This window comes from Zeugodacus cucurbitae, chromosome 3 (assembly GCF_028554725.1).
Source record: "Zeugodacus cucurbitae isolate PBARC_wt_2022May chromosome 3, idZeuCucr1.2, whole genome shotgun sequence".
In the NCBI taxonomy this organism is placed as follows: domain Eukaryota; kingdom Metazoa; phylum Arthropoda; class Insecta; order Diptera; family Tephritidae; genus Zeugodacus; species Zeugodacus cucurbitae.
This window is the reverse complement of record NC_071668.1, coordinates 43,648,142-43,671,295: the sequence shown is the minus strand read 5'-3', so window position 1 is coordinate 43,671,295 and position 23,154 is coordinate 43,648,142. Positions and strand designations below refer to the sequence as shown.

The window sequence follows — 23,154 nt, the reverse complement described above, 5'->3', positions numbered from 1 at the left end:
ATAAAACGCTGTCTCCATATGTGTAAACATTAGTGGCGAAGTTTAGAAGTTTTTTTTTTACAGTGAATCATGCTTTTCATGATCGACATGTATGTAAATGCGGTAATAATACAAGCGTTTTTATCAAACTGTGCTTACTGTAACGTCTAGGTTTTCTCAAATTTGCTGTAGATCATGCTCTCTTCTCTCACAATCTCTCTCCTGTATTACTGTTTCTCTGCATTACGGCGGTGTCGTGAATTAACTAGTTACTTATAATATATGAATTCACTAGTGCAATTAACAAATTCATACCAGCCGCACTGCAGGGACGGAGCTAACTCATACACCCCTACACATGAAAAGTTTTTCAGCTTTTACCAATACATACACATTGCTAACATTTTGTATTTAAGTGGAAATCTCGGTAGTTACCCTGCAAGACAGGTACCGGCGAATTCTTCGGTGAAATGCCAGGGAGCGGTACTAGCAGTTTCAATGAAAGTTTCTATGCCACTCTTAAGGGCGAATTGACAAAAGTACCCGAAACTATTGTGTACGTGTGATCGTTCATCCCTTTCTTGCACATTACATTCATCTTTTAACAATTTATATATCTTGCACAATTCTGTGAATGATCTTGGTACAATCACGGATGAAAGACCCAAAACTGCGAACCAATACTATATGTGCACTTTCAGTACTGTTCTTGGTACTAATACGGACGAAAGACCCAAAACTGCGAACCAAAACTCCACGTGCACTTTCAGTACTGCGAATCACAAAAGCCCAGAAACTATACCCGCTATTTTCGGTTAGTTCTACCAAAACCCCAAATGAGAATTTAATAACAAAAACATTAATTATTTCATATTTATTGAAAATATCATGCCATTTAGGTGTTTATTATTATATTGACTTTATACATCTATTATCGTACTACACTATATACATATGTAAAACGTATTGAATAGTTGAACAATTTTTGCTATCTGACAAAGGCTGGAGGAAGAGTGGCAAATGTCAAATACCCTGAGCGGCCTGGAAGTGTAAACTGCGCACATTATGTGAGGACTCTTTAGGAGTTTTTGTAAAACCTGTTCTTTCATTAATTTCACTAGTACTAGATTCATCCAATTTCTGTGAGGAGGGTTTCTATAAAATATAAAGTAAAATTTGAATTTTTATAAAGTTTGTAATAAAAGTTAGTAATAATTACCTTATGTTTCAGGAATTCTAAATCTAGCACGGCACCGTTCAAGTCTTAACATCCATGCTCTTGCTGTAGTATTTCCATTGAACTAATTTCGGTGAATTTATGTCCATACAAAGCGATACAACAACGTTATGATTCCTCAATACAAGGTGAAAATTAATCAAAAAAGTCCTCCTAATTAAACATACAAAAAGTTTTTAAATTTCTATGAGCACAAACATTCACTTACCCTTTAATTTCTGTGTTTTAGCTGCTAATGGCACGGCCAACTGAGGTGCCGGTAAGTCCAAAAATACTGCAACTGCTTTGCCCTCTAGCTCATTGGCAAAACCCAGTTGACATAAGTCGCGATGATAAACCGTTACAAAAACACCTGAACCATGTCGTTCCAATTCTTCCCGTGCTTGTGTTGACCAAAAGGTTTAATTGCACGTAAAAAAGTGACATTAAACTTAATATCTGGTTCCATGTAGCAGCGTTTGCATCCATAGTTCTGGATTTGCTTTCATCACATATTCCATCGCTTCGAAAGTTCTACCCTGCTACAATAAGTGACACCAATAAGTTTGCGTACCTTTAACGCGCCATATGAGGTTTGAAATATCTGGTGGAAAATTAATTAGAATTTAAGGCACGATAATATTATTATATTCAACAATTATTTACGTATTCAATGGTTTCGCCATTGATGTTGACCATCATCATCGAATTGACAGTGCAATGAAGTATTACTGTATCACCCTCTTCAATTCCATTTTTTGACTTTAGAAAACTTTTATTTTATCTTTTACTTATTTAAAAATGCGTGCTTCAATAATTTAAACTTTAATTAGGCTGCAGATCACTGATTTAAATAAAACACGCAAAATAATGCTTCACAAGCAGCCATGATATAGCTCAAAACAAAACTTGATCAAACACGAGAACTTTGGTTGTTTCTTTCTATCATTCAGGGTGCTGTACGAAAGAAGAGTTGAGGTAAATGTTTATGTACATTTTGCCCTTTGTTGCATATGTGTGTATGTAGTGGTGTTATTAAAATTTCTTTGAATGTGTTGGAGCTTCAGTACCCATGACTTGCTGGGTAGAGTAGCAAAATTCATTACCCCTAATTTTTGTATGTATAAGAGAGAGATGCACGTACTACAATGAATAGTTCAAAAATCGCCACCATGGCCGCTGTTCATTTGAAAATAAAATTTTAATTGAATGGATGTAAGTGCGTTTTAAATATTTATTTTATTTTGTTAAGTGTTTTTGGATATTAATCGCATTTATAATGCATTTATTTGTGTTACTTTTGTTATTTGTTTTTATAATTTAATAATATAATTTTATAATCACCAAACAACGCACACGTTTGGGTTATTTTGTTTTTGTATTCGTACGTGTGAGGGGAATGGTGGTTAAAAAACTCACAAGCAGCTATGCTGGCCTATGGCAAACTCACCACTTTTGTGGGTTTAAAAAACTTCGGTTTAACCAGCTTTTTCACCACCTTTGGCTGGCAGGGTACATATGTATGTATGTATGTACAAGAATGCATCTGTTGCATTGTTACCAAATTTTGTTTACTGCATACTGCTAATGTTTTAAGATGTACATAGTAGTCCTTAGTTGTAAATATGTAAATATCAGAATTGTATTTTTTAATTTATTTATTTAGAATAATATTTTTTATTTTGATGTTAAAAAGTTGTTTATTTTTTGTTTAGTTATTACAAGCATTAAGCTCTGTAGATATATATATCTATATATATACATACGTTTGTGATTTAGCATTACTTATATTTTCATTATCCATTTCAGATATTGGAAACACAAATACTTTGCACAAATTGCGGATTACGATAGCTACAACTTTTCTTAGGTTTGTACTACGAATACAAATATATTAATATTTTCTAATCGTTAATAACAATTTCTATTTCTAAATATTTTTCAGGCATGATGAACAAGACAATAACAAATCCCATCGGACATTTAGATTAGCAGGATTGTGTGGAATTGACATCAAACAATATTGGTTCATTAGTTTCGTTGGATCCTTACAGGACAGTTATAAGGAAATCGTTCGCGTTTAGTATTAATTTATTCATTTGCTCATTTATAATTTAGATGTGAAATATTATTATATTATACAAATTAATGTTCGAATACTAATAACATTCGTAATAGTAATGGAATTTTATTTGAATTGTATAACAACAAATACAAAAAATAAAAATTTAATAATTAATACTAAATTTATAGATGAAATATGTGAAAAGAAAAAATTTAATAATCAATACTAACTTTATTTATAAAATATGTAAATTTTGTCAATGTATAAATGATAGCTGCAAAAACGTTTGTAAAAATGAAAGTTCACTTTGTACTGAAATTCTAATATTTAAAAATTAATCTATAACGATTATTAAAAATGTAAAATATTATACCATACTAATTTATAAATGTAAATACATCATCCAATTATAATAAATAAATAAAAATAAAACAATTTAAATTTTTCATTTTTAAACGGAAAAGAAGGTGACCTATAGAATGAAGACCCATGGAGACCAATGAACCAAATTTAAGTAACGAAACGGTGACCCAACAAATGACCAATACCTATGATTAAAGGGTTACCCTGAAAATTATAATTCGAACAGTCTTCACTGATAGATGGCTGATTAAAAAAAAAACTACTACAGCTAACCACAGATTGACATATGCCTTTCCAAAACAATGAAAAATTAGAGCAGAAAGACATATTAAAATCAATGAGAAAGAGCAAGCAAGATAATCACACCGACATGCCGAAAAAGAGTAACTTTTTTCCTGCTGCTAGAACAAAAGATACCAAAAAAAGAGTGCGTGGAGTCCCTACGCGCGGAATAAGTTATACTTCTTAGTGATATTCAAAGAAATGCATATAATTTTGTATGAAAGAAAACTAGCGGAGACACTTTCTTAAATTCACATTTTATAAATTTATTATGCACATTTTATAAACCAAAGTCCAAATCAATTATCATTTCTGGGTTCTGACGGATTGATCCCAGCAAATCATGGGTACTGAAACTCCAACACATTCAAAGAAATTTTAATAACACCACTACATACCCACATACGCAACAAAGGGTAAAATGTGCATAAACATTTAACTCAACCCTTCTCTCGTACAGCACCCTAAATGATAGAAAGAAACAACCAAAGTTCTCGTGTTTGAACAAGTTTTGTTTTGAGCTATATCATGGCTGCTTGTGAAGTATTATTTTGCGTGTTTTATTTAATTCAGTGATCTGCAGCCTAATTAAAGTTTAAATTATTGAAGCACGCATTTTTAAATAAGTAAAACGTAAAATAAAAGTTTTCTAAAGCCAAAATATGCAATTGAAGAGGGTGATACAGTAATACTTCATGGCACTGTCAATTCGAAGCACGCAATAGAAGATACGCCAACAATGTTCAACATCAATGGCGAAACCATTGAATTTACGTATTCAATTGAATATAATTGTTGAATATAATAAAATTATCTTGCCTTAAATTCTAATTAATTTTCCATACAGATATTTCAAACCTCATATAGCGCGTTAAAGGTACGCAAACTTATTGGTGTCACTTATTGTAGCAGCGTAGAACTTTCTAAGCAAGCAAATCCAGAACTATGGAAGCAAACGCTGCTACATCGATCTCAAATCACATTCGAACACTTCGAACAAATCATTGGAACGACATGGTTTAGGTGATTTTGAATCCGTTTATCATCGTGACGTGTGTCATATGGGCTTCGTCAATGAGCTAGAGGGCAAAGCAGATGCAGTATTTTTGAACTTACCGGCACCTCAGTTGGCCATACCAGCAACTGAAACATAGAAATCAGAGGGTAAATTTAAGTGAATGTTTGTGATCATAAAAATTTAAAAACTTCTTGTATGTTTAATTAGGAGGACTTTTTTGATTAATTTTCACCTTGTATTGAGGAATCATAACGTTGTTGTATTGCTTTGCAAGGACATGGATTCACCGAAATTAGTTCAATAGAAATACTACAGCAAGAGCATGGATGTTATGACTAGAAAGTAGCCCATGCTATATTTAGAATTCCTGAAACATAAGGTAATTATTACCAACTTTTATGTTGTAAAAATTCAAATTTTACTTTATATTTTATAGAAACCCTCCTCCCATAAATTGGATCAATCTAAATTTAATGAAAGAACAGATCTTATAAAAACTCCTAAAGAAACCAAGAGTCCTCACATAATGTGCGCAGCTTACACTTCCAGCCCGCACGGGGTATCTGACATTTGCCATTCTTTTTCCAGCCTTTGTCCGATAGCAAAAATTGTGCAACTATTCAATTCTTTATACATATGTATATAGTGTAGTACGATAATATATGTATAAAGTAAATATAATAATAAACACCTAAATGGCATGATATTTTCAATAAATATGTAATATAATTAATGATTTTGTTATTAAATTCTCATTTGGGATTTTGGTAGAACTAACCGAAAATAGCGGGTATAGTGTCTGCGCTTTTGTGGGTCGCAGAACTGAAAGTGCACGTGGAGTTTTAGTTCGCAGTTTTGGGTCTTTCATCCGTAATAGTACCAAGAACAGTACTGAAAGTGCACATGTAGTTTTGGTTCGCAGTTTTGGATCTTTCATCCGTGATTGTACCAAGATCATTCACAGAATTGTGCAAGAGGTATATATAAATAAACACGTACACAATAGTTTCGGGTACTTTTGTCAATTCGCCCTTAAGAGTGGCATAGAAACTTTCAGTGAAACTGCTAGTACCACTCCCTGGCATTTCACCGAAGAATTCGCAGATACCTGTCTTGCAGGGAAGTCTATAATATTTACAATTGGATTATGATAACTAAAATAAGATATGAAGTGTCTATTTTATCTATATTTCTCGCGAATACCGTATCAATAGTCGTACCTCCTTTTGTCGTAGGATCATTTCTTCCATTGATCATTTGAAATACAATCATACATATGCGTGCACATTTTTCCGAAGTAGTATAAGAAGTATAACTTCAAAAAAATTTAATTTTATTGAAATAAAAAATAAAAAAATTTACTGCCCCGAGTGAGGCTCGAACCCACAACCTTAAGAAATTTGAAAAACTTAATTTTATCGAAATAAATAAAAAATTTAATGCCCCGGGTGAGGCTCGAACCAAGAATGATATAAGACAAGAAATAATGTGCAGATAAAATATCACAATGAACGCAATTCTTAAAATCTTCATTTATAAAATTATCCAATATAATAATGCATATGTATAATTAAAATTATATGTTTTGTTACAAAAAGTTCGGCATTTTGCTAACTTTTTTGTTGTTTGGAAAAGTGAAAAAAAAACTCTTTATATACGACTTTTTTGTACTATTGTTGTTTAATTCCGCCATTGCGGACTTCTTTTTCAAGTTAATACATTTTTCACATAGAATTTTAAATAATAATTAAGCACTAGCCTTGACTTCAACTCTTTGTTTTGGTTTTATTGTTTTGTACCACCGTGCAATTTGTAAATTTTTCTTTTGTTTTTTGTTTTGCTCGCGTGTTCGGGTGAAAGTTGTCACTCAACAGGAACTCATAGTACATACACATATGAATATGGTTATACATACACATGTGAATATGTCACCAACCAAAGGTAATACTTTCGATTTGCAAAGAAAGTAAATGAAGACTGACTACAAGAAATGATCCTGTGAAGCATAGTCTTAACTTCTCAACGGCAAACGCAGAGAATTTCTACCAAAAGTTACATAAACTAGTTGAGAATTCGCAGAAATGAAATAGAAACGAAAAAAAATATCAAAAGAACCATACGCATAATGTTCGCAAATTTGTTTACATGCATATGTGTGTAAATATGTGCACTTGTAGTACATTTCTTGTAAAATCTTCGTTGTCACGGACAACGAATGACCGCAAATAGTAATTTTTTGTCACAGGCTTGTAATCAGTGTCGCGTTTTCACAGGCAAAGAGGTCCATGTCCCCAACTCATATTATTATGGATTGTTTTATGTCTTGATTCGTACTAAAATCAATTGTAGTACATTCATATTTGGCATCATATATTAGTAGAATATTTAAATACATTTAATTATTTTATTACATTTAATTATTTGCTAATAGTAAGTCAATACTATCCAATCATATTTTGCGCATTTATAATTACGGAGTGATCACTTGAAACGACTCTGTAAAGCTCGATGTATCGAAAAATCGGCTTGTCGTAAATATGTATGAATATGTATGAGCATGCAAACATATCGATATAATTTTTGGCGCTTGTTTTTGTAGAACATTGCTTTTGATTTTTGGTGGTTGACAAACTTACGTGCACGCATATACAAATGTAAGTTTTTGTGTTTGTTCAATGACATATAAACATGTACATATGTATGTTTATGCATAATGTTGCATGTTGCGCAACAATTATCGCAACCTTTTCCGAACTCGTATAAGAAGTATAACTTCAATAAATAATGCAAGCTTTCTTTACTGGTAACAAATATTCCATAAGATAAGTAACTCTACTCGTCTTGCAGGGAAGGTTGAAGTTGTGTGAAGTATAACTGCATATACATAAGTTTTCCTAGCCAAATTTTTCTAATCTGAGTTGAGTCAAGCGTGCATAACTGGAGCTTTATATACTGAACACAATGACGACGATACGACACGACGTAGCGACGGCTGATTACAAATCCCGCTTTGAAGCCAGCGTCTTCAACATTTTGAAGACGACAGCGACATATCAAACAGCAATTTCTTTGTTGCAGTACTAAAATCTTTCACTTCAATAAGTTTTACATATTTAGTTTAAAGTGAAATTATTTCTGCAAAAAATTAAAAAAAATGGCGATTTATTTGTTTTAAATAATCGATTGTTATTATAAATGATATATCAAAGCTATTTTACGTTTCTGCTGGCAAAATAACGTCATATTTGTTATAACTTCTGTGTTTGTTATAAAATCTGTGCCCATAAGAACGCGTGTATTTTAATATTTGACAGATGACGCTCGTCGCTTGTCGTCTTCTATGTGTTCAGGACACAAGACTTCAGATGTTCTACCCATTTCGTCTGCTTAAGGTTGTTTACCAGTTGGTGAATCTCCAAATTTAGATCCCTCATGCGGGATCACAGCTTACCTTGCGGAATTGACTTTCGCTAACGATTACGTCCATGGGAATTCTGTGAAGCCGAGCAAGTTAGCTTTGTTGAACTTAAGCTACCTACGGTTGTTCGCAGAAATAAAGTCGGAAGGTTTCTGAATCGAGATAATTATATACAAATGGTTTGATGCGAGAGTTAGCATAGGTCGCCAGGTTATATGTTTTTCAGACCACCGCATACCTCAGAATAACTGAGTGGCTGATTAACTTGGTTTCTTGGATCACAGCAATTTATAAGTCTTCCAGGCTCATGAAATCGACTTGGTTTCTTGGATCGTAGCAATTTATAAGTCTTCCAGGCTCATGAAATCGACTATCTCTTAAATTTTCCTCAGGAGTCCGTTACAGTTAATTGTAAGAGTCGAGTATGTCTCGGTGTAGCTGTAAATCATTGAAATAACAGTCCTTGGCCGTATAATATGCGGATTTATTCCGGCAATATAGAACTGGTTGATGGGGGAATTGCAATAATCGTTTTGTACCTTTCAAATTGCGGGAGTATGAAAGCTCCGGCTCACCCTTAACTTATGCCTTTCTTACATATATCAAGTGATATTTTAAAACGAAAACAAAATTAATTAAGTAACCAAATTTATTCCTAAAGATTCCCAGATTTCCAATACATTTTAGATAATATATCTTTAACCAATTCCGTCTGAATATATGTTTCGCAATTTTACGTAAAGTAAATATTACTTCAGTCAGTGAAAAATGCCTTTTACCGGTGGCAAATGTCCATCTGTCAGTGAACAATTATGTTGTATAAAAACTGATCCATTTTTAAAATACTCCACGCGATGCAAATTCTTAACATCCGATCGAAATTGTTCAATTGTTATAGTTTCAGCATTTACTTTGTTTGTTTCTTCTATATTATTGTTGTATAAGTCATCGCCTGGCATTAGGCTTACGGTTCCATCGGCACATTTCTGGATAACAGGAAGCATTAGGGAAATGCCCTTTGAGGAGCGAACACGTGCAAAATTTATCAATTCATCTAAGCGAGAGAAATTTAGCAGCCTTGATAACTCGTATAACTGCGGAGGAGGAAGATATAACTCTTTGTTAAAGTAATCCCTAATGAATTCCATTGGAGTTTTCCACTGCAACGAATAATACGTTACATATGCGTCTTTAGTTAAATATTAAATTACAAACCGAAAAATTTGCAGCTTCATTACTTTCCAGTATCACACCTGGTGTATCCTCTACCGCCACTAAGTAGAAACCGGTTTCAAATCTAAAAATATGTTTATATAAACTGAATTGGTATTAAAATATAATATATTTTAATGAAATATTATAAGTGATTTATAGATATAACAAATGTTTATATTTTAGGGAGAAATGAAGTTACAAGTTTAAAAGCGTTTTTAATATATGTAAAATGTATACCTTAGCACCTTTTTTTAAATGTTATCGGCGTAAGCCATGCTGCCCATGTAAAATATTATTATATTATACAAATTAATGTTCGAATACTAATAACATTCGTAATAGTAATGGAATTTTATTTGAATTGTATAACAACAAATACAAAAAATAAAAATTTAATAATTAATACTAAATTTATAGATGAAATATGTGAAAAGAAAAAATTTAATAATTAATACTAACTTTATTTGTAAAATATGTAAATTTTGTCAATGTATAAATGATAGCTGCAAAAACGTTTGTAAAAATGAAAGTTCACTTTGTACTGAAATTCTAATATTTAAAAATTAATCTATAACGATTATTAAAAATGTAAAATATTATACCATACTAATTTATAAATGTAAATACATCATCCAATTATAATAAATAAATAAAAATAAAACAATTTTAATTTTTCATTTTTAAACGGAAAAGAAGGTGACCTATAGAATGAAGACCCATGGAGACCAATGAACCAAATTTAAGTAACGAAACGGTGACCCAACAAATGACCAATACCTATGATTAAAGGGTTACCCTGAAAATTATAATTCGAACAGTCTTCACTGATAGATGGCTGATTAAAAAAAAAAACTACTACAGCTAACCACAGATTGACATATGCCTTTCCAAAACAATGAAAAATTAGAGCAGAAAGACATATCAAAATCAATGAGAAAGAGCAAACAAGATAATCACACCGACATGCCGAAAAAGAGTAACTTTTTTCCTGCTGCTAGAACAAAAGAGACCAAAAAAAGAGTGCGTGGAGTCCCTACGCGCGGAATAAGTTATACTTCTTAGTGATATTCAAAGAAATGCATATAATTTTGTATGAAAGAAAACTAGCGAGAGACACTTTCTTAAATTCACATTTTATAAATTTATTATGCACATTTTATAAACCAAAGTCCAAATCAATTATCATTTCTGGGTTCTGACGGATTGATCCCAGCAAATCATGGGTACTGAAACTCCAACACATTCAAAGAAATTTTAATAACACCACTACATACCCACAACAACAAAGGGTAAAATGTGCATAAACATTTAACTCAACCCTTCTCTCGTACAGCACCCTAAATGATAGAAAGAAACAACCAAAGTTCTCGTGTTTGAACAAGTTTTGTTTTGAGCTATATCATGGCTGCTTGTGAAGTATTATTTTGCGTGTTTTATTTAATTCAGTGATCTGCAGCCTAATTAAAGTTTAAATTATTGAAGCACGCATTTTTAAATAAGTAAAACGTAAAATAAAAGTTTTCTAAAGCCAAAATATGCAATTGAAGAGGGTGATACAGTAATACTTCATGGCACTGTCAATTCGAAGCACGCAATAGAAGATACGCCAACAATGTTCAACATCAATGGCGAAACCATTGAATTTACGTATTCAATTGAATATAATTGTTGAATATAATAAAATTATCTTGCCTTAAATTCTAATTAATTTTCCATACAGATATTTCAAACCTCATATAGCGCGTTAAAGGTACGCAAACTTATTGGTGTCACTTATTGTAGCAGCGTAGAACTTTCGAAGCAAGCAAATCCAGAACTATGGAAGCAAACGCTGCTACATCGATCTCAAATCACATTCGAACACATCGAACAAATCATTGGAACGACATGATTTAGGTGATTTTGAAACCGTTTATCATCGTGACGTGTGTCATATGGGCTTCGTCAATGAGCTAGAGGGCAAAGCAGATGCAGTATTTTTGAACTTACCGGCACCTCAGTTGGCCATACCAGCAACTGAAACATAGAAATCAGAGGGTAAATTTAAGTGAATGTTTGTGATCATAAAAATTTAAAAACTTCTTGTATGTTTAATTAGGAGGACTTTTTTGATTAATTTTCACCTTGTATTGAGGAATCATAACGTTGTTGTATTGCTTTGCAAGGACATGGATTCACCGAAATTAGTTCAATGGAAATACTACAGCAAGAGCATGGATGTTATGACTAGAAAGTAGCCCATGCTATATTTAGAATTCCTGAAACATAAGGTAATTATTACCAACTTTTATGTTGTAAAAATTCAAATTTTACTTTATATTTTATAGAAACCCTCCTCCCATAAATTGGATCAATCTAAATTTAATGAAAGAACAGATCTTATAAAAACTCCTAAAGAAACCAAGAGTCCTCACATAATGTGCGCAGCTTACACTTCCAGCCCGCACGGGGTATCTGACATTTGCCATTCTTTTTCCAGCCTTTGTCCGATAGCAAAAATTGTGCAACTATTCAATTCTTTATACATATGTATATAGTGTAGTACGATAATATATGTATAAAGTAAATATAATAATAAACACCTAAATGGCATGATATTTTCAATAAATATGTAATATAATTAATGATTTTGTTATTAAATTCTCATTTGGGATTATGGTAGAACTAACCGAAAATAGCGGGTATAGTTTCTGCGCTTTTGTGGGTCGCAGAACTGAAAGTGTACGTGGAGTTTTAGTTCGCAGTTTTGGGTCTTTCATCCGTAATAGTACCAAGAACAGTACTGAAAGTGCACATGTAGTTTTGGTTCGCAGTTTTGGATCTTTCATCCGTGATTGTACCAAGATCATTCACAGAATTGTGCAAGAGGTATATATAAATAAACACGTACACAATAGTTTCGGGTACTTTTGTCAATTCGCCCTTAAGAGTGGCATAGAAACTTTCAGTGAAACTGCTAGTACCACTCCCTGGCATTTCACCGAAGAATTCGCAGATACCTGTCTTGCAGGGAAGTCTATAATATTTACAATTGGATTATGATAACTAAAATAAGATATGAAGTGTCTATTTTATCTATATTTCTCGCGAATACCGTATCAATAGTCGTACCTCCTTTTGTCGTAGGATCATTTCTTCCATTGATCATTTGAAATACAATCATACATATGCGTACACATTTTTCCGAAGTAGTATAAGAAGTATAACTTCAAAAAAATTTAATTTTATTGAAATAAAAAATAAAAAAATTTACTGCCCCGAGTGAGGCTCGAACCCACAACCTTAAGAAATTTGAAAAATTTAATTTTATCGAAATAAATAAAAAATTTAATGCCCCGGGTGAGGCTCGAACCAAGAATGATATAAGACAAGAAATAATGTGCAGATAAAATATCACAATGAACGCAATTCTTAAAATCTTCATTTATAAAATTATCCAATATAATAATGCATATGTATAATTAAAATTATATGTTTTGTTACAAAAAGTTCGGCATTTTGCTAACTTTTTTGTTGTTTGGAAAAGTGAAAAAAACTCTTTATATACGACTTTTTTGTACTATTGTTGTTTAATTCCGCCATTGCGGACTTCTTTTTCAAGTTAATACATTTTTCACATAGAATTTTAAATAATAATTAAGCACTAGCCTTGACTTCAACTCTTTGTTTTGGTTTTATTGTTTTGTACCACCGTGCAATTTGTAAATTTTTCTTTTGTTTTTTGTTTTGCTCGCGTGTTCGGGTGAAAGTTGTCACTCAACAGGAACTCATAGTACATACACATATGAATATGGTTATACATACACATGTGAATATGTCACCAACCAAAGGTAATACTTTCGATTTGCAAAGAAAGTAAATGAAGACTGACTACAAGAAATGATCCTGTGAAGCATAGTCTTAACTTCTCAACGGCAAACGCAGAGAATTTCTACCAAAAGTCACATAAACTAGTTGAGAATTCGCAGAAATGAAATAGAAACGAAAAAAAATATCAAAAGAACCATACGCATAATGTTCGCAAATTTGTTTACATGCATATGTGTGTAAATATGTGCACTTGTAGTACATTTCTTGTAAAATCTTCGTTGCCACGGACAACGAATGACCGCAAATAGTAATTTTTTTGTCACAGGCTTGTAATCAGTGTCGCGTTTTCACAGGCAAAGAGGTCCATGTCCCCAACTCATATTATTATGGATTGTTTTATGTCTTGATTCGTACTAAAATCAATTGTAGTACATTCATATTTGGCATCATATATTAGTAGAATATTTAAATACATTTAATTATTTTATTACATTTAATTATTTGCTAATAGTAAGTCAATACTATCCAATCATATTTTGCGCATTTATAATTACGGAGTGATCACTTGAAACGACTCTGTAAAGCTCGATGTATCGAAAAATCGGCTTGTCGTAAATATGTATGAATATGTATGAGCATGCAAACATATCGATATAATTTTTGGCGCTTGTTTTTGTAGAACATTGCTTTTGATTTTTGGTGGTTGACAAACTTACGTGCACGCATATACAAATGTAAGTTTTTGTGTTTGTTCAATGACATATAAACATGTACATATGTATGTTTATGCATAATGTTGCATGTTGCGCAACAATAATCGCAACCTTTTCCGAACTCGTATAAGAAGTATAACTTCAATAAATAATGCAAGCTTTCTTTACTGGTAACCAATATTCCATAAGATAAGTAACTCTACTCGTCTTGCAGGGAAGGTTGAAGTTGTGTGAAGTATAACTGCATATACATAAGTTTTCCTAGCCAAATTTTTCTAATCTGAGTTGAGTCAAGCGTGCATAACTGGAGCTTTATATACTGAACACAATGACGACGATACGACACGACGTAGCGACGGCTGATTACAAATCCCGCTTTGAAGCCAGCGTCTTCAACATTTTGAAGACGACAGCGACATATCAAACAGCAATTTCTTTGTTGCAGTACTAAAATCTTTCACTTCAATAAGTTTTACATATTTAGTTTAAAGTGAAATTATTTCTGCAAAAAATTAAAAAAAAATGGCGATTTATTTGTTTTAAATAATCGATTGTTATTATAAATGATATATCAAAGCTATTTTACGTTTCTGCTGGCAAAATAACGTCATATTTGTTATAACTTCTGTGTTTGTTATAAAATCTGTGCCCATAAGAACGCGTGTATTTTAATATTTGACAGATGACGCTCGTCGCTTGTCGTCTTCTATGTGTTCAGGACACAAGACTTCAGATGTTCTACCCATTTCGTCTGCTTAAGGTTGTTTACCAGTTGGTGAATCTCCAAATTTAGATCCCTCATGCGGGATCACAGCTTACCTTGCGGAATTGACTTTCGCTAACGATTACGTCCATGGGAATTCTGTGAAGCCGAGCAAGTTAGCTTTGTTGAACTTAAGCTACCTACGGTTGTTCGCAGAAATAAAGTCGGAAGGTTTCTGAATCGAGATAATTATATACAAATGGTTTGATGCGAGAGTTAGCATAGGTCGCCAGGTTATATGTTTTTCAGACCACCGCATACCTCAGAATAACTGAGTGGCTGATTAACTTGGTTTCTTGGATCACAGCAATTTATAAGTCTTCCAGGCTCATGAAATCGACTTGGTTTCTTGGATCGTAGCAATTTATAAGTCTTCCAGGCTCATGAAATCGACTATCTCTTAAATTTTCCTCAGGAGTCCGTTACAGTTAATTGTAAGAGTCGAGTATGTCTCGGTGTAGCTGTAAATCATTGAAATAACAGTCCTTGGCCGTATAATATGCGGATTTATTCCGGCAATATAGAACTGGTTGATGGGGGAATTGCAATAATCGTTTTGTACCTTTCAAATTGCGGGAGTATGAAAGCTCCGGCTCACCCTTAACTTATGCCTTTCTTACATATATCAAGTGATATTTTAAAACGAAAACAAAATTAATTAAGTAACCAAATTTATTCCTAAAGATTCCCAGATTTCCAATACATTTTAGATAATATATCTTTAACCAATTCCGTCTGAATATATGTTTCGCAATTTTACGTAAAGTAAATATTACTTCAGTCAGTGAAAAATGCCTTTTACCGGTGGCAAATGTCCATCTGTCAGTGAACAATTATGTTGTATAAAAACTGATCCATTTTTAAAATACTCCACGCGATGCAAATTCTTAACATCCGATCGAAATTGTTCAATTGTTATAGTTTCAGCATTTACTTTGTTTGTTTCTTCTATATTATTGTTGTATAAGTCATCGCCTGGCATTAGGCTTACGGTTCCATCGGCACATTTCTGGATAACAGGAAGCATTAGGGAAATGCCCTTTGAGGAGCGAACACGTGCAAAATTTATCAATTCATCTAAGCGAGAGAAATTTAGCAGCCTTGATAACTCGTATAACTGCGGAGGAGGAAGATATAACTCTTTGTTAAAGTAATCCCTAATGAATTCCATTGGAGTTTTCCACTGCAACGAATAATACGTTACATATGCGTCTTTAGTTAAATATTAAATTACAAACCGAAAAATTTGCAGCTTCATTACTTTCCAGTATCACACCTGGTGTATCCTCTACCGCCACTAAGTAGAAACCGGTTTCAAATCTAAAAATATGTTTATATAAACTGAATTGGTATTAAAATATAATATATTTTAATGAAATATTATAAGTGATTTATAGATATAACAAATGTTTATATTTTAGGGAGAAATGAAGTTACAAGTTTAAAAGCGTTTTTAATATATGTAAAATGTATACCTTAGCACCTTTTTTTAAATGTTATCGGCGTAAGCCATGCTGCCCATGTAAAATATTATTATATTATACAAATTAATGTTCGAATACTAATAACATTCGTAATAGTAATGGAATTTTATTTGAATTGTATAACAACAAATACAAAAAATAAAAATTTAATAATTAATACTAAATTTATAGATGAAATATGTGAAAAGAAAAAATTTAATAATTAATACTAACTTTATTTGTAAAATATGTAAATTTTGTCAATGTATAAATGATAGCTGCAAAAACGTTTGTAAAAATGAAAGTTCACTTTGTACTGAAATTCTAATATTTAAAAATTAATCTATAACGATTATTAAAAATGTAAAATATTATACCATACTAATTTATAAATGTAAATACATCATCCAATTATAATAAATAAATAAAAATAAAACAATTTTAATTTTTCATTTTTAAACGGAAAAGAAGGTGACCTATAGAATGAAGACCCATGGAGACCAATGAACCAAATTTAAGTAACGAAACGGTGACCCAACAAATGACCAATACCTATGATTAAAGGGTTACCCTGAAAATTATAATTCGAACAGTCTTCACTGATAGATGGCTGATTAAAAAAAAAAACTACTACAGCTAACCACAGATTGACATATGCCTTTCCAAAACAATGAAAAATTAGAGCAGAAAGACATATCAAAATCAATGAGAAAGAGCAAACAAGATAATCACACCGACATGCCGAAAAAGAGTAACTTTTTTCCTGCTGCTAGAACAAAAGAGACCAAAAAAAGAGTGCGTGGAGTCCCTACGCGCGGAATAAGTTATACTTCTTAGTGATATTCAAAGAAATGCATATAATTTTGTATGAAAGAAAACTAGCGAGAGACACTTTCTTAAATTCACATTTTATAAATTTATTATGCACATTTTATAAACCAAAGTCCAAATCAATTATCATTTCTGGGTTCTGACGGATTGATCCCAGCAAATCATGGGTACTGAAACTCCAACACATTCAAAGAAATTTTAATAACACCACTACATACCCACATACGCAACAAAGGGTAAAATGTGCATAAACATTTAACTCAACCCTTCTCTCGTACAGCACCCTAAATGATAGAAAGAAACAACCAAAGTTCTCGTGTTTGAACAAGTTTTGTTTTGAGCTATATCATGGCTGCTTGTGAAGTATTATTTTGCGTGTTTTATTTAATTCAGTGATCTGCAGCCTAATTAAAGTTTAAATTATTGAAGCACGCATTTTTAAATAAGTAAAACGTAAAATAAAAGTTTTCTAAAGCCAAAATATGCAATTGAAGAGGGTGATACAGTAATACTTCATGGCACTGTCAATTCGAAGCACGCAATAGAAGATACGCCAACAATGGTCAACATCAATGGCGAAACCATTGAATTTACGTATTCAATTGAATATAATTGTTGAATATAATAAAATTATCTTGCCTTAAATTCTAATTAATTTTCCATACAGATATTTCAAACCTCATATAGCGCGTTAAAGGTACGCAAACTTATTGGTGTCACTTATTGTAGCAGCGTAGAACTTTCGAAGCAAGCAAATCCAGAACTATGGAAGCAAACGCTGCTACATCGATCTCAAATCACATTCGAACACATCGAACAAATCATTGGAACGACATGGTTTAGGTGATTTTGAAACCGTTTATCATCGTGACGTGTGTCATATGGGCTTCGTCAATGAGCTAGAGGGCAAAGCAGATGCAGTATTTTTGGACTTACCGGCACCTCAGTTGGCCATACCAGCAACTGAAACATAGAAATCAGAGGGTAAATTTAAGTGAATGTTTGTGATCATAAAAATTTAAAAACTTCTTGTATGTTTAATTAGGAGGACTTTTTTGATTAATTTTCACCTTGTATTGAGGAATCATAACGTTGTTGTATTGCTTTGCAAGGACATGGATTCACCGAAATTAGTTCAATGGAAATACTACAGCAAGAGCATGGATGTTATGACTAGAAAGTAGCCCATGCTATATTTAGAATTCCTGAAACATAAGGTAATTATTACCAACTTTTATGTTGTAAAAATTCAAATTTTACTTTATATTTTATAGAAACCCTCCACCCATAAATTGGATCAATCTAAATTTAATGAAAGAACAGATCTTATAAAAACTCCTAAAGAAACCAAGAGTCCTCACATAATGTGCGCAGCTTACACTTCCAGCCCGCACGGGGTATCTGACATTTGCCATTCTTTTTCCAGCCTTTGTCCGATAGCAAAAATTGTGCAACTATTCAATTCTTTATACATATGTATATAGTGTAGTACGATAATATATGTATAAAGTAAATATAATAATAAACACCTAAATGGCATGATATTTTCAATAAATATGTAATATAATTAATGATTTTGTTATTAAATTCTCATTTGGGATTATGGTAGAACTAACCGAAAATAGCGGGTATAGTTTCTGCGCTTTTGTGGGTCGCAGAACTGAAAGTGCACGTGGAGTTTTAGTTCGCAGTTTTGGGTCTTTCATCCGTAATAGTACCAAGAACAGTACTGAAAGTGCACATGTAGTTTTGGTTCGCAGTTTTGGATCTTTCATCCGTGATTGTACCAAGATCATTCACAGAATTGTGCAAGAGGTATATATAAATTGTTAAAAGATGAATGTAATGTGCAAGAAAGGGATGAACGATCACACGTACACAATAGTTTCGGGTACTTTTGTCAATTCGCCCTTAAGAGTGGCATAGAAACTTTCATTGAAACTGCTAGTACCACTCCCTGGCATTTCACCGAAGAATTCGCAGATACCTGTCTTGCAGGGAAGTCTATAATATTTACAATTGGATTATGATAACTAAAATAAGATATGAAGTGTCTATTTTATCTATATTTCTCGCGAATACCGTATCAATAGTCGTACCTCCTTTTGTCGTAGGATCATTTCTTCCATTGATCATTTGAAATACAATCATACATATGCGTACACATTTTTCCGAAGTCGTATAAGAAGTATAACTTCAAAAAAATTTAATTTTATTGAAATAAAAAATAAAAAAATTTACTGCCACGAGTGAGGCTCGAACCCACAACCTTAAGAAATTTGAAAAATTTAATTTTATCGAAATAAATAAAAAATTTAATGCCCCGGGTGAGGCTCGAACCAAGAATGATATAAGACAAGAAATAATGTGCAGATAAAATATCACAATGAACGCAATTCTTAAAATCTTCATTTATAAAATTATCCAATATAATAATGCATATGTATAATTAAAATAATATGTTTTGTTACAAAAAGTTCGGCATTTTGCTAACTTTTTTGTTGTTTGGAAAAGTGAAAAAAACTCTTTATATACGACTTTTTTGTACTATTGTTGTTTAATTCCGCCATTGCGGACTTCTTTTTCAAGTTAATACATTTTTCACATAGAATTTTAAATAATAATTAAGCACTAGCCTTGACTTCAACTCTTTGTTTTGGTTTTATTGTTTTGTACCACCGTGCAATTTGTAAATTTTTCTTTTGTTTTTTGTTTTGCTCGCGTGTTCGGGTGAAAGTTGTCACTCAACAGGAACTCATAGTACATACACATATGAATATGGTTATACATACACATGTGAATATGTCACCAACCAAAGGTAATACTTTCGATTTGCAAAGAAAGTAAATGAAGACTGACTACAAGAAATGATCCTGTGAAGCATAGTCTTAACTTCTCAACGGCAAACGCAGAGAATTTCTACCAAAAGTCACATAAACTAGTTGAGAATTCGCAGAAATGAAATAGAAACGAAAAAAAATATCAAAAGAGCCATACGCATAATGTTCGCAAATTTGTTTACATGCATATGTGTGTAAATATGTGCACTTGTAGTACATTTCTTGTAAAATCTTCGTTGCCACGGACAACGAATGACCGCAAATAGTCATTTTTTTGTCACAGACTTGTAATCAGTGTCGCGTTTTCACAGGCAAAGAGGTCCATGTCCCCAACTCATATTATTATGGATTGTTTTATGTCTTGATTCGTACTAAAATCAATTGTAGTACATTCATATTTGGCATCATATATTAGTAGAATATTTAAATACATTTAATTATTTTATTACATTTAATTATTTGCTAATAGTAAGTCAATACTATCCAATCATATTTTGCGCATTTATAATTACGGAGTGATCACTTGAAACGACTCTGTAAAGCTCGGTGTATCGAAAAATCGGCTTGTCGTAAATATGTATGAATATGTATGAGCATGCAAACATATCGATATAATTTTTGGCGCTTGTTTTTGTAGAACATTGCTTTTGATTTTTGGTGGTTGACAAACTTACGTGCACGCATATACAAATGTAAGTTTTTGTGTTTGTTCAATGACATATAAACATGTACATATGTATGTTTATGCATAATGTTGCATGTTGCGCAACAATTATCGCAACCTTTTCCGAACTCGTATAAGAAGTATAACTTCAATAAATAATGCAAGCTTTCTTTACTGGTAACAAATATTCCATAAGATAAGTAACTCTACTCGTCTTGCAGGGAAGGTTGAAGTTGTGTGAAGTATAACTGCATATACATAAGTTTTCCTAGCCAAATTTTTCTAATCTGAGTTGAGTCAAGCGTGCATAACTGGAGCTTTATATACTGAACACAATGACGACGATACGACACGACGTAGCGACGGCTGATTACAAATCCCGCTTTGAAGCCAGCGTCTTCAACATTTTGAAGACGACAGCGACATATCAAACAGCAATTTCTTTGTTGCAGTACTAAAATCTTTCACTTCAATAAGTTTTACATATTTAGTTTAAAGTGAAATTATTTCTGCAAAAAATTTAAAAAAAATGGCGATTTATTTGTTTTAAATAATCGATTGTTATTATAAATGATATATCAAAGCTATTTTACGTTTCTGCTGGCAAAATAACGTCATATTTGTTATAACTTCTGTGTTTGTTATAAAATCTGTGCCCATAAGAACGCGTGTATTTTAATATTTGACAGATGACGCTCGTCGCTTGTCGTCTTCTATGTGTTCAGGACACAAGACTTCAGATGTTCTACCCATTTCGTCTGCTTAAGGTTGTTTACCAGTTGGTGAATCTCCAAATTTAGATCCCTCATGCGGGATCACAGCTTACCTTGCGGAATTGACTTTCGCTAACGATTACGTCCATGGGAATTCTGTGAAGCCGAGCAAGTTAGCTTTGTTGAACTTAAGCTACCTACGGTTGTTCGCAGAAATAAAGTCGGAAGGTTTCTGAATCGAGATAATTATATACAAATGGTTTGATGCGAGAGTTAGCATAGGTCGCCAGGTTATATGTTTTTCAGACCACCGCATACCTCAGAATAACTGAGTGGCTGATTAACTTGGTTTCTTGGATCACAGCAATTTATAAGTCTTCCAGGCTCATGAAATCGACTTGGTTTCTTGGATCGCAGCAATTTATAAGTCTTCCAGGCTCATGAAATCGACTATCTCTTAAATTTTCCTCAGGAGTCCGTTACAGTTAATTGTAAGAGTCGAGTATGTCTCGGTGTAGCTGTAAGTCATTGAAATAACAGTCCTTGGCCGTATAATATGCGGATTTATTCCGGCAATATAGAACTGGTTGATGGGGGAATTGCAATAATCGTTTTGTACCTTTCAAATTGCGGGAGTATGAAAGCTCCGGCTCACCCTTAACTTATGCCTTTCTTACATATATCAAGTGATATTTTAAAACGAAAACAAAATTAATTAAGTAACCAAATTTATTCCTAAAGATTCCCAGATTTCCAATACATTTTAGATAATATATCTTTAACCAATTCCGTCTGAATATATGTTTCGCAATTTTACGTAAAGTAAATATTACTTCAGTCAGTGAAAAATGCCTTTTACCGGTGGCAAATGTCCATCTGTCAGTGAACAATTATGTTGTATAAAAACTGATCCATTTTTAAAATACTCCACGCGATGCAAATTCTTAACATCCGATCGAAATTGTTCAATTGTTATAGTTTCAGCATTTACTTTGTTTGTTTCTTCTATATTATTGTTGTATAAGTCATCGCCTGGCATTAGGCTTACGGTTCCATCGGCACATTTCTGGATAACAGGAAGCATTAGGGAAATGCCCTTTGAGGAGCGAACACGTGCAAAATTTATCAATTCATCTAAGCGAGAGAAATTTAGCAGCCTTGATAACTCGTATAACTGCGGAGGAGGAAGATATAACTCTTTATTAAAGTAATCCCTAATGAATTCCATTGGAGTTTTCCACTGCAACGAATAATACGTTACATATGCGTCTTTAGTTAAATATTAAATTACAAACCGAAAAATTTGCAGCTTCATTACTTTCCAGTATCACACCTGGTGTATCCTCTACCGCCACTAAGTAGAAACCGGTTTCAAATCTAAAAATATGTTTATATAAACTGAATTGGTATTAAAATATAATATATTTTAATGAAATATTATAAGTGATTTATAGATATAACAAATGTTTATATTTTAGGGAGAAATGAAGTTACAAGTTTAAAAGCGTTTTTAATATATGTAAAATGTATACCTTAGCACCTTTTTTTAAATGTTATCGGCGTAAGCCATGCTGCCCATGTAAAATATTATTATATTATACAAATTAATGTTCGAATACTAATAACATTCGTAATAGTAATGGAATTTTATTTGAATTGTATAACAACAAATACAAAAAATAAAAATTTAATAATTAATACTAAATTTATAGATGAAATATGTGAAAAGAAAAAATTTAATAATTAATACTAACTTTATTTGTAAAATATGTAAATTTTGTCAATGTATAAATGATAGCTG

The 23,154-nt window shown here is 32.4% G+C and overlaps 3 long non-coding RNA genes across 9 annotated transcripts; 1 reads left to right on the top strand and 2 right to left on the bottom strand.

The window, feature by feature from the left end:
- Positions 1 to 8,972: 8,972 nt before the first annotated feature.
- LOC128920425 (uncharacterized) lies at positions 8,973 to 9,856 on the bottom strand. Of its 4 annotated transcripts, none has more exons than XR_008470491.1 (3): positions 9,794 to 9,856; positions 9,557 to 9,638; positions 8,973 to 9,501 (listed from the first exon to the last, which is right to left on the bottom strand). It is a non-coding gene; the product is annotated as an uncharacterized LOC128920425 (long non-coding RNA). The 4 variants fall into 4 exon arrangements; XR_008470492.1 differs by having other exon boundaries at positions 9,802 to 9,847; XR_008470494.1 differs by having other exon boundaries at positions 9,557 to 9,659; positions 9,802 to 9,845.
- A 4,150-nt stretch (positions 9,857 to 14,006) lies between these two features.
- LOC128920413 (uncharacterized) lies at positions 14,007 to 14,659 on the top strand. The gene is made up of 2 exons (XR_008470467.1): positions 14,007 to 14,100; positions 14,294 to 14,659. It is a non-coding gene; the product is annotated as an uncharacterized LOC128920413 (long non-coding RNA).
- An 837-nt stretch (positions 14,660 to 15,496) lies between these two features.
- Positions 15,497 to 16,380, bottom strand: LOC128920412 (uncharacterized). Of its 4 annotated transcripts, none has more exons than XR_008470463.1 (3): positions 16,318 to 16,380; positions 16,081 to 16,162; positions 15,497 to 16,025 (listed from the first exon to the last, which is right to left on the bottom strand). It is a non-coding gene; the product is annotated as an uncharacterized LOC128920412 (long non-coding RNA). The 4 variants fall into 4 exon arrangements; XR_008470464.1 differs by having other exon boundaries at positions 16,326 to 16,371; XR_008470466.1 differs by having other exon boundaries at positions 16,081 to 16,183; positions 16,326 to 16,369.
- Positions 16,381 to 23,154: the final 6,774 nt, after the last annotated feature.